The sequence below is a fragment of the Harpia harpyja genome, chromosome 17 (genome assembly GCF_026419915.1).
Source record: "Harpia harpyja isolate bHarHar1 chromosome 17, bHarHar1 primary haplotype, whole genome shotgun sequence".
Classification (NCBI taxonomy): Eukaryota; Metazoa; Chordata; class Aves; order Accipitriformes; family Accipitridae; genus Harpia; species Harpia harpyja.
In genome coordinates, this window is record NC_068956.1 from 22,817,043 (window position 1) to 22,830,546 (window position 13,504).

The window sequence follows — 13,504 nt, forward strand, 5'->3', positions numbered from 1 at the left end:
GGGGGAGAAAACAATCTTGCCAAGTTATCTTCCTACCTCACCGATGAATTATTTAGTAAATATGCGTCTTCTAATTCAGTATAAGCTCGAAATATCTATGAAGGCAACAAAAGTCAAATTTAAACAAAAAGCCCTACAGTAGTAAAAATAACATATGACCAGTCATGAGGATAACAATGGATTTTATGTTTGGCTCTTTCCTTTGTGGTAGCTAGTAAGCCAACTTAGATTAGCAGGGTATGTTACGCATATTACCTGAAATGGTCTTCTGGCCCACATCAAAAGCTGTGAGGGAAAAACTGCAAGTGACTGTTGTTGTTGTTCTTCGCATAGAAAAGTGGGGTTTTCAGTAAAGACATAAATGGATTCGCGGAAGAGTTTTATTCCCCAGTGTCTTACTAATGATGATGTTTTGAAACTGCAAGTAAGAAATCAGCCTTAGGGACTTTCTACAGCAAAAACATGTCATTATATGCAAGAAAGGGTATGTTCTCACAGACTATTTTTTCTCTGCTACACATGCTGACATCACTTGTTTGTTTACATTCTGTCGTTTCAAGGTACGATGCATAAATGAATTAATAGTCATAAACAATTATTGTCATCAAAGCATCACCATCACTTTTCAAATTAATCTGCTGCATAGGGATGAAAGTAAAGAGTGGAGAAATTCAGTGACATCTTGAACTAAACTCCAATCCCCAGGACAGATTTCCTGGCTATGTGGTTGCAAATGACATTTTGGTCTCAAGCATAACCTGTCACTGTCAACACGGCATTACTGACCTAACTATAATTCAGAGAGTGAGACAACAAGCATGAAAGCTCATTCACTCCTAGACCTTGAGTGACTATAGCAAGCAGAGCAATTGTGTAAGTAAATACTAAAACATAGCCAACTTCCTGCCAACTCTGTAAAACCTAAATCATGATTCAGTCCTGTCACACTTGTACCCCTTTTGTTTGCATTCCTGGAGAAATTGCTGTGACCAGTTTTTGTTAACACACATGTGTCAGGGAGAGGTTTTATTTGGACATGAAGGTAAGGGAACAAGACTTCTAATTCAGATGGCTCTGGCCTTAGTGTCCCGTGTTGACAGCCAGCCATGATTTGGACTTGGGACATCAGAGGTGCTAAGACTGTTGGAGAGAGCAGGACAGAGCTCAGCCTGACTGCCTATAGCTAAGTGATCATGCACCACAAACCCCAGTGATGAGGAAACGTGGGCAGGCCTTTCAAAGAGGATTCACAAGGTAATAGAAATACATTTTATTACTGCAGAATGTGGCACGAAGAATGTACAGCGTGGACATGTACTAAGAAGAAACATTCAGTCTGCCTGAAGGATCAGCTGTATATCTGGCACAAAGAAAGTTAATTTTGGATGTCCACTGGCAACCCCAAAGTGGTAGTACCAAAGATGAGTCATCAGGTCCTTCCTATTTTGAGGAAGAAATGTCTTCTTTGTGAGACACAATACATGGTGCATCCTCTCCTGAAAGAAGAGTGGCTTTGCACAGTGCATTTATTTGCTTATGGACCAGCTGCAGCTGTGGCAGAACAGTGTGAAGAACCAGAGTGTTTGCAAATGGCGCTTCCCCCGACCACCTAAAGCCTGACTTCTTTTGCAAAGAAGGTAGTTGAAGGAGGAAGAGTGCACATGACATTTGAAATTTAAACACATGGAGCCTAAAGGTTTCCCAAAGCAAGTCCCATGTTAAAGGACTTCTTCCCATCCACTGTGGTGAAGATAAAAAAACCATTTCTCATGTGTATGATACATCCCAGAACAGATTTATGTACATGGCCAGGCTAAACTCTGAGAAAACAATGAGACAAAAAATGGTTTATACTGACTGGTATTATAGTTCCTCCAATCCTCACAGAATAATTTTCTTTAACTGAATTCAGCAAAGTTTCCCTTCATCTGAGTTCTCCAGAAATGCTGGTAATGATGGCAGACACATGTGTGAACCCTTCTGCTAAGAGAGTCACAGTTTAACCCTAGTTCTGCTCATAATTGACCAGAGCAAGTATGTTAAACAATATATATACCTATATTGTAACAATATATATGTATATATAAGTATAATGCGTACTGTTCAATGTTTTTTTTTGACATCTATAATGTGGATGATGGGATGGAGTGCACTCTCAACAAGTTCACACATGGTACCAAACTGGGCAGAGTGGTAGATATGCTGGAGAGTTGGACTGCTGTTCAGAGGGATCTTGACTTGTTGGAGGAATGGACTGACAAGAACAATGAATTAAACAAAAGAAAATGCTAAGCCTTGCATCTGGGAGGGGATAAGCCCATGCAACAGTTCAGGCTGGACACCAACTGGCTAGCTTTGCAGAAAAGGACCTGGGGGTCCTGGTGGACAATAAATTGAATGTGACCCAGCAATGTGCCCTTGCAGCACCAAAAACCATCGACATCCTGGGCAGCATAAGTAAGACTGTAGCCAGCAGGCTGAGGAAATTATTTTTCTGCTCTATTTGGCACTTTTGAGACCCCATCTGGAGTGCTGTGTCTGAGTTCTCCAGGACAAGAAAGACTCCAGCTAATTGGAGTGAGTCCATCGGATGCCACCAAGATGGGAGGGGGCTGGAAAAAGGACAAACAGGTTGTGGCTGAGGGAAAAGGGCTTCTTTGGCCTTCAGGAAAGAAGGCAAAAGGGAGACCTCACTGCTGTCTTCAAGTACTTCTTGTAGACATGTAGCCGGGCTCTTCTTGGAGGTGTATGGTGAGAGGATGAGGCACAACAGACATGAGTTGCAACACAGGGAAATTCCAGTTGGATATTAGGAAAATAGTATCACCATGAGGGTGGTCACACAGGTTGCCCAGAGAATCTGTGAACCCTCTGTCTTTAAAAGTGTTCAGGGCTCAACCGGACGCAGCCCTAAACAATCCGATCTGTTTGAGCCTACTTAGAGAAAGGAGTTGGATTAGATGACCTCCAGAGGTCTCTTCCAACCTAAATTATTTTGTGATGTATGATTCTGTGATTGTGCAGTGTTACACAGGTTGGTTAGTGTGGAATTAGGATGGAGAAGTCACTTGTGGAACTCAGTAAGTAATAAAGGCTTGGGGCAAATGGTTTATACTGAACAAAGAGCTATACTAAGCTCATTTCTATGTATATCAACTTGCAAAAATGGCCTTTAGTAATAATTACAGTGATAATAATGTAATTTATACAAGATATAGTGTATGTCCACTCTTGTGATGTAAAAAGAGACTGTTTCACTTCTCAGAGAACTCTTGTGATTAGTTACTCTATCTTAGATAACTAAAATAATATTTGGTAAAGAGAAGCACATCCCAGCTCTCTTACAGGATTAAGCTGATCACTGCAAAACAAGGTTGTCTTAATCCTAACTATTAAAATTTTTTGTCCACAACAATTTGTTTCCCATCTCAATTCTGCAGGTATGTATGTGTTTAGTAAACTTTGCTTTCACTGAAATCCAGCTCACTATTTGTGATAGCAAATTGAAAAATACTTGCAAGTACAGATTCTTTAAGAAAGGTCTTGCCCTTTATATTTGCACACAGAGCTTAAGACAACAGGATTCAGGATGTGAGCAGTACCTCTGCTGCGATCCAACTGATAACCTGATTAAACAGAGAAAAGAGAAGTGAATGGAAAGCATTACAAAATACCAGCACGCTATGTTCAGATGTAGATTTTTACATTCTTGTTAAAACATTAAGGGAAAGATTTATCAGACAACATTACAAGTATTAACAATTAAATATAATTTTTATCACTTTTTTCAAATGTGTTGGTCAGGAGAGCAGGAAAGATGGGAGCAAGGAGCTTTCTTCCATTTTTCAGAAGGCAGAAGAACCAACTGCTCTGCAGGGGTAGCCATCAAGAGAATGGTAAGTATATCTTGATCTCAAAGTCCCTTGAGAACCATCAATGATTTTTTTTTCAGTCAACAGCCAAACAGAAAAATTAAGAGAAAGTCAATTTAATTAAAAAACCCCAAACCTTCTTTTATATTCACAATAAAAAAATGAACCCATTTCTCAGTGGGCTACAACACTTGCTGCTAAATGCAATTGTCTTATTCTTTGAAAACTTTATTTAATTCAAACTTAATACAAGTGAAATGGAAGAATTCTCTTATTTTATAATGATGTATTTAGGATCCCCCCCCCCCCTTTCTTTGTGTTTACTATTTTTGAAATTCAACATAAATTTGGAAAATCTGTTTGTCAGTCCTAAACTGTAAAGAAGTAAATTACACCAAAATCATTGCTTTGCCCTTGTTTCAGCTCTGCAAGAGCTTTTCAACTCTTTTTTTCTTCAGCTGACCTGACAACAGCCAGTGAATAATCCTGGATGAGTGAGCTATTTTACTGTCATTTCTGTAGGTAATAGAGAGAATGAAAGTTAGATATGCAGATCTGACTTATAGTCTTGACATGTGATCAAGTGTAAATAATGATAAGGCTGCTGGAGAGAGGCTTTTGGCTTTAGATCATATACCTGACCCAGACTGTTCCAACCTTTTAAAATAGGCTTTTATTCTCATGTAGAGATGCTTTCCCTGTAAGACTTCTGGCTCTGGTCCAGAAAGAATCAGAAATGAGACACGCAAGAGAAAAAAATATCCTGAACACTCCAAAGTATCAGATGAAGACTAGTTTCAGAGCAGATTAAAAGATGGATGAATTTTCCATGTATGGATGATCAGGACACCAGATGGGGATTGCATTTCTCACTTGGGTGAACCAAAAGGAATGCTTCCTAAATACAGATTGCATATCGAATACAACACCAGGCCTTGAATAGGATGCGTAATATGTATGTAAAAGGAATGAAATATATCTTAGAAATATAAGGCCAAGGCACAGTCTCTTGATAGATTCAATCATGTGCAAAGCCCTAAGTGAAAACCAAGCAATTGTGAAGCATAAAAATGTCTGGCACCACAGTTGTTAACATGCAAGTTGGGAACCAGACTAGGATTTCATTGCTGCAGCTACACAGATTGTTCTTCTACTTCTCTGTTCTTGCCTTTATTCCAGCTCTTGTCTTGTCATTACCAAAAGTTTTCCCTGTCTATTCTGCCATCCCTTTTCATAAAATAGTCATGTGAGGGTGAACTCCTGCTTTTCAAGGTTTTTGTGATGATTTGGATGACTTGTCAATTCTGCTTCACATAGGAGACATGCTGCACATCCTTGTCAAACATCAGACTTCATGTGCACTTTCTCTTTCATTTGTAATCTTTATGTCAGATTGAAACCTCAAGGAGTGTTTCAAGTCATTGTTAAGTCCGGATGCTTTTCCTTGCACATATGCAAAGAGCTTATTAAGATCCAGCACAAATTTTAATCTGAGGGGGAGCAATTTAGTGATGGAGAGTCTTGTAGAGCACCTTATGACATCATTGCTTACATGACAAGGAGGTCTGGAAGCTGTCAAAGAGGTGGTTTTTCATCGATCACGTGAAGAGAAATTTGAACAAGGACATGGAAGGGCACTGAGTGGAGAAGAAGCTTTGTGGTTGGAAAGTTATTTAGAAGACAAGCTGACAGAGGAAGGTAAGGTGGAAGAGGGAGGGCCCTTGATTCCTTCAGAAAATCCATGGCAGTTCAGATAGTAATAGAAGAGTGAGAAGGAGGCAGGAATTGGGTGCAGACGTCCATTTTGCCCGCACCTGTGTGGTTGTTTCTCTACGCAAGGAGTGTTTGGTCTCTGGTACTCCTTGAAGTCTCTGTGTCTGCTCCATATGTCTGTAAATATAAAGCATTGCCCCAGCTTTGAGGGCCTGGCATGGATGGTACGTGAGGGTGCCATTTCTGTGAGGAGGTGACAATCAAAGATCAGAAAAACAGGGAGGTCCAAGAAACAGGCAGAGGGCAGCGTGCAGGCCTGCTTTGGTAGGACTCCAACACTGCAAGCGTCCAGCATAGAAAGCTCTTCCTAACCTTCCTGCCTAAATGGTAGCACGTGGGGACTGAAGTATGGGAATGTGAGAATGATGAAAAAAAAAGCCTTTCTTGGGTGTTGTGTGTATTCAGAGTGGTAAACAGTCAAACTTGCATTACAGTGTCATATGATTTGGAGCATGCACACAATGGTAGGTGGGTTTAGAGGAAAGTGCTGTGAGTTCCATCAGTCCTACTGCTAAAACCATGCCTGTCTGCAAGAAAATCAAATTTTATTTGGAATGATAAATAGATAAGGAAAGATCAACTTCTGTGCTTGTCAGCATAATGAAGGACACATGGGCACCATGCACTGGAAGAGAAAGTGGGGAACAAGACATACTTTTGGAAACAGAAAGAGAAGACAAGATGTCTATAAGCTGGTGGTGGTAAAGAAGGGGGCACTGTGATGCCCACTTATCCTCCAAATAGCCTGCATTAGTAGGGACACTAATAAGATCCTAGGGCATAGATGGTGAATTTTTCCTTTTCATTTATGACTAGGAAACAAGCTGAGAGATAGGATAGATGTAGTGACTGAAGAAACTCAGTGCCTACCCTTCCCAAAAGAAATGAGGGATGGGTGAAAGAGGAAGGTGTCAGCACCCTGCTGAAGGAAAGGATACAAAGAGGAGTGAGAGGTGCTGTTAAGCTTACAGTAGCTGCCGCTAGACAGAAAAAATCCCCAAACAGGTGGGATACAGCTTCTGGGGAAAATCCTGAGGAAAGACTATAAATTTTCCTTCAGTCTATAGCTTTGGGTCAGCCAGCCCCTCTGTAACAGAACCTGAGCTGGCTAGGGGATGAAGTGCAGCAGCTGGAAATGAGGAGGAATTTTGTGTAAAGGGTGGGTGGATCTCAATTCAGACAGGGATACCACAGCGCCAGGATGCTCTGCAGAGAAAAGCAATTATTTTGCAGCTGCCCAAGTGAGTCAGAAATAGGGGTCTGATCTGAACATTCCCTCCAGGGTATCTGTGCTGCAGAATTACCTGAAAGGAGATTCGTGCAATGCATTTGGGAATGGACCCATAATACACTCCTAAAACTGAAACTCTTATTCCCAGGATATGAGGATCTCTTCGTATATATCAACTTGCTTGTAAATAGATAGTTTGTCCATGTAAGGGACCTCCCTGTCATTTACATAGTGAACAAAGCAAAATGAATGATAAGGATACTAAGAGTTAAATCACATTAAAATCTGAATCCACATGCCTTCCTCAAACTCTTCCTACGGCCTTAACTTTCTGGAGCTAGCTGGCTATCACATGCCAGTCAGACACTTTCCAGCATGAGTCATTCTGGTTTCCAAATTTGTCTTTCCCAAATAAAAATGAAAAATTCCAAATGTCTTACATTTTTCTATAGAAAAAGGGGACGGAACATCAAGTGCATATAGTCGAAGAATTGTTTTCTATTTCCTTTTACATCCCTAGTCTAGACAAGAGGTACTATGATGAACCTTGGCTTTGCTGCCAATACCAACAGCACTTTGTGGTCTTGTTACCTCACGTCTGGCTAATTCCCAAGGACAGTCATAGCTAACGAGTAGCCCTTTCAATGGTCATTCCAGCAATTCATTTGGGCTACCCTTTCAAACAGCATGGAGAATTCTTAAGAGAGAAGCTCTTTTGTACTGGGCAATGTTTCACTTGCTGCACTTAAATGAGAAGGGCAGTCAGGTTGTAAAGATTTATATAAATGAGAGCATTGTACACTCAAAAGGAGATTGGTATGTTTGATCTCAGCTGTTATTGATTTACCTTTTCCACACGATAACATTCATTAGGCAGGATAAGTAAAGGCTGGTGTGTTCCATTTCAATTATCTACACTTAAAATACAGACATTACGCAGGGTGGAGCTTCAGTCTACTTTCAGTGGGCTGAAGTGTGAAAACATTTTCCTACCAAGCCATTACATGGGATGACTTATGACTTTTTTGCATCGTTTCCTGTCTCCACCCCACCCCACCCCTTTTAATTTTTTACATCTTTTTCATTGTTGTTGAATATTTGTGTTTCTGGTTAAGGGAACCTCTCTGACACTTGAAATTTCCTGCTGCTGTTGCTCTCTTGTCATGTGTGAAGCACAACAGCGCTGGTAAGGCACTGATCTTCCTGCCTGAAACCTCCAGGCATCAGTGTCCCAAAAGGTTCGTAGATTTATTAGAGCAACCTCCTGTGGGTGACCCTGCTTTGAGCAGGGGTTGGACTAGAGGATCTCCAGAGGCGCATTCCCACATCAGCCACTCTGAGCATCAGCAGAGCGGTCCACATCCCCTCCTTCCCCACAATGTAGGTACAGCATAAGGCTGTGTTCTCCCAGAGCACCACGAACTTTCAAAATACACTTCTCTTATTTCAGAGGAAAACTAAGAGTAATAACAACAAAGGACAAAAATAATGTCTCCTCAGAAGTAATTTCTTTCTCACTATTGGCTTCAGAGGAGCCTAGAGTGGCTTACTCAGATTTAGATATGTAAATGGAAGTTTCCAGAGCTGAGATGAATACTGCCCCAAATATTTTGATTTTTCAATTGAATGGATGGATGTCTCTCCAAACTGTCTTTCCTTCCATTGGATAATGTTTTTAAAACATTAAGAAGTTCCCATAATAAAACTCAAGCACTTCACATTAGATGTATTGGTTCAAAACACATTTTCTTCTTACTTATCTCTTTGCTGAAATGTCAGAATCTACAATTTGCTTGCACATATCTGCACGCACATTTGTGAAAAGACCACATTAACTTTAGGTTCTTAATTCTAAGACTTGCTGAGTGTCCACAGCTCCTCTTAGTCTGTGTTGAAGAGATGGATCCTCACTTCAATAGAACATGGTTTTTCAAACTTCAAAAGTGTTTGAATACTTGAAAATGTTGACCTTTTATGTCCATCACATATCCAAACTACTTTGATACTGTAGGGATGACCTTAGCTGTTAACATCAGCTTAAAAATTTGAATAGAGACACGTTTTATTGGACCTGTGGAAAGTAACATGCTATGTGTGTCACATAATGTAGCTGGTGTCTGAAAGTGGTAAAATAATACAGGACTGTAAAAAATTACAAGCAATGACTGGTACTTTGACTTGTACTTAGAGCTGCAGGTACTGAAAACACAACCTTTTCTTGATTATTTTGCCAGATAGAGAGATGGAAGAGCTTATAATAAGGATTTGCAGTGATAAAAAAAAAAGCCCAACCTTATCTGAATGTACTTTATAAAAAGAAGCCATTAGAAACACATGCCTGCCTTGTCTGGAGATGAGGCAGAAACTCACAGGCATTTGCTGCCAGGCTCCTTTTCTTATGCATCTGGTCTTGTAACTTCTTTTCTCTTTATTCTTGGCACTCTGGCAGAGAGCTGGTAACACCAAATTCTGCCTCATTTGTGCCTCCAATTCATTAGGCAGAGCTAGGCAACAACAGCTTTTTTTATAAGAAAAAGGTTATAATGGTGTGCACAGGCATGGAGGTGATATTCCAGGTATCTTAGCAGTGAGCAAGCTCATAATATGTTTGCCCTTTAGCATGGCCCTTCCACTTTCCGCACTCCACATGGTTCAAAAAGGTTTTGGGCAGGGAAAGGTCCCCCATCCTGGTCATCTCACCTGAGCTCCCCCTGCTCTCAGGCCACAGAAACCAGATGTTTCTGTATCAGGTCCATGCAGCTATTATCCAAGCCAGAGCCTTCATTTAACAGACACAAAACAGGAGACTGTTACACCCCTATGCATGTTATATGAATGTTGACTATTGTGTGCCTGATTTTTTGTAAGAATTTTTCAGTTTTTATAAATCTTACTTCATTAGGATATTTTATGCTTGACTGTGCTCATGACCAGAACTGTCTTGAAAGGAGAATATTTTTATATGCAAATAACATCACCTCTTTAAAGGTCTATGGGATCTGATCTCCAAGAACTGTGATGTATCCTGGAAGATGTTTTAAATTCTTTTTTGTGAAAAAGAAAATTATGGGAGAAAAGTAAGATTTTTAGAATTTACCATATTGTAGTTGTCATACCATGTGTTGTCATACCATATATTGTCATGCCATGAGAGGTGTCTGACTGATGAGCAAAATTAGACTATGGGAATGAATGGCTAAAGTAAGAGTCCTTTAATTAATGATGACTGGCATTTATAAGAGATGGTAATGCTTTTGCTTGAGGAAACTGCAGCATTAGGAGAAAGAAATAAATATTCAATACTTTTATTGGTGATACATGGCACATACATTGTTTAGCACTGGCAATGAACAGATTTGAGCAGGGCTGGACATGTTCAGGTCTTGACTTTTTTCCTTAGACACCTTGGCTCCAGGGAAAGACCGTCTCTGGTAATTTTCCCACTATGTCCTATAAGCTTTGTCTTCATGTCTCAGCCTGTGTGCTACAGCTTTTTGGGAAAAAAAAGCAGAAAGTTTTGCAGAAAGTTTCGCAATCCCCTTGTCAATGAAGCTTTTTGATTTTGTTACCTAAAAATCAGGACAGACTCAGGATGGTGAAGACCTGGAGACCTGTCCCTGCTCCACCCCGATGAGGTAAGGCAGTTTTCCAATGGCTTGGACAGGTCAGCCCAAAAAGATGACTTGTGCTTTTGTGGATTTGTTTTCTAAACGGGCCAATTCTTTGCCAAACTTTTCCTTGTCCTTTAGAACTCCGGTGTGCTTAATTCACATACTGACTTGGTCATCTGGACATGCAGCTTATAACTCTATGGCACCTATAGCTTTTGTCATGTAGCTTATGACTGTATGGCACCTATAGGTTTTGCACCCAGATGAGTCTCCTGCAGGCAGCTACTATACAAGGTGAAACAGCTTTAGCATGAACGGTGTTTTGCCTGTCCCCTCTGCAGTGCACAGGGCAATCAGGGAGGGTTATTTTCTGGCTAGGGAGCTATTTATTTCTGTTGAGCCTCTGTCACATATGTTGTGCAATTGCCTTCCTGGCCTTCCTCCCCCTTTTCCAGTATGTACTTCAGTGGAAGTCTTGGCACATCCTGACAATGTGATGGTGCTTATTACTCATGAGCATATTGTCTGACTTTTGATTGAATGTCAGCACTTCTTTGATCAAGTTCTTTCTCCCTGAATTAATTAGGGGAGGAGTGACACACTCCTTTGTGGGCCTGGGCTGGCCTTTAGCCCTATATGTTTGCAAGGAGGTTTATCATGCAATTGAACTGGTGTTAAGTTATGAGGAACTGGGAGGGTGCAGTGAAAGGAGATCAAGAACTTACTACTCCTGTGAGCAGAGCCATTCCTATCAGGCTACAGGCTCTATCAGGGATGTATTTGTGCCTGGTTTACTTGAAGAACATCCTAGTTTTGCCCCTTCAGGCCATGCAAAGGGAGAATTTTTCATATTTCTTCTCTGTTCCAAGCTGCGCTGGCTTCTGGTTTTGTTTCCGGGTGTTTCTTTTTTACTTGCTCTGTCCTGATTTTCTCTTGCTCTGTGTTTGTTTTTACTGTCCAGCAAAGACCAGACTATGCACAACCTCCAGCAGTTCTCCTGATCTGTGGTACCAGATTGCAGGCCTGTGTCCTGCCCCATTCTGTGTATTTTTTTCCTTTACCATGGAGTATCCAGTCACAGGGAGAAACAGGAGAAAAAGGGCTGGCTGGGACCATGCCTTTGCCTTTCTACAGTAATTTTTATCTGTTCTTCCTATTTCTTTTTTGCCTCCAGGAACTTGCAGTGTATGTTTAAAAACAGCTGTGGTGTATTCTTGAAAATTTTATTTTGGATCAAGGAAAACTAGCTGTTTTGAAAAGCTGTCAATGTAAATTACTTCCCATTAGCATTGCTGTAGGTTGTATTTTGTTCAGACAGTTAACTTTTATAGATGACTAGTATCAATTTATTAAACAGTGGGTTCCTGAGCATGTTTTTTTGCACATGGGCAACTGGGTTTGAAGTGGTTCTTCTTCCAAAATTTCTGCTTTTTCTTGTTTCCCATGTGTTTTCTGTAGTGTTGTGGTTTAAAGCATTTTACAAATCAAACCTAGCCTCTTTCTTTGTTTGAGGTTTCTCTGATGGTGAAGAAAAAACATGTGTGTATGTACATGCTGGTGCACGCCTGTATGTAGGCAGAATTATGGCAGAGATGTTGGGTGAAGCAAGTGCTGTGGTCCTTTGGGTCTGTCACTGGTACATATTTGTAGACAGTGTCTTTTGTTTTTAAATTCAGGCAAGCTTGTTTCTTCTCATTGCATGGTTTCTCTGAGCTGGGAAAATTTGGGAAAGGGCTTCACATGTCCAGGCTATCTAATACCTCTAGAAAAATACCTTGTTGGTTATCATGGTGCTAAAGCCAGGCAGTGGGAAAAAGGCAGTCATAGTCCTAATTCATGATAGATAAAAAAAAAGAAAATTAGCCAAAATTTGCCAGAGTAAGTCTGGTGAAGAAAACTTGTTCTAAATCTGCTCTGGGCGAAATCTGTTGATGAGTCTTTCTGTTTCTCTAGCCATTTCCTTAGTTAAATTTGTTAAAAGTTTTGTTAAGAGTTTTTTCAGCTCTCTGAGTATCAAATTACTGCAGAACTGGAGACATCCCTAACCTCAGACTTTCTTTTCTGCCCTTCATCTCCATCATCTCTAAGTTCACGTCACAACCACCGTAACATTGCCAGAATCTGGCTTCTCTTTCCTCTGCCTCTCTTCAATAACCTGTTCATGCCCTAAACAATTTGCATCTCATCTTTCCAGTTGCCTGCTACCGTGGTCTTCCTAAGTCCTTTCTTTCTAATCATCTTCTTCAGTGAAGCTGGTTGAACAATGGAAAAAAAACCAACAAAAAAGAAATAAAGTCCAGATTTGCATCTGGTATAAATCAATGAAACTTCAGTGATCCCACTGTTGGCACTAGAATGATGCTGATTTTACACCAGTCTAGAATATCTGACCCAGAATATGTTGTAATTGCATTTTGATAACTGTGCTACATAGAAACCTTTCCTGTTTGTTATTTGTGTATGTTTTTAAAAATGATTTTTGTTAATATCTGCTCAGTGAACGGTGACTTTCAGTATGTATTCACTTAGAAACAGGGATAGTACTATGTGGAAGGAAAGAATATTTATTGCTCATTATTCCTAAATTGTTTGTTTTCTCTTGCTTGAACAGTTTCAGTCATGACCCAGAGCTAGCTGACTACTACTCGTAAATAACTAATAGCCAGTATTCTGTGTACATGATGGAAATAGATTTGCATAAATTACAGGACAATTAGCTATGGCAAAATCTCAAAATTAAGGAGATACTTGCCAATGATTCACTAACAGAAGAATACAGCTGAAGCCTTCAGATACTTTATCCACAATGACTGTTTTGTCCAGTTCTTTCCCAGAAAATCTGACTGCTAAAAAAGGGTTTAGCTTTCTTCTTGACCAGCTGCTTGTGCCACTATCCAGCCCTTCTATTTCAAATTTCTTTTTTGTTTGTAGATCACTCTATTCAGACTTTCCACTTACATCTACCCTCTCCCCAGCTCCTCCATTTACTCACTCTAAGGTTTTTCAAAGCAGTGATA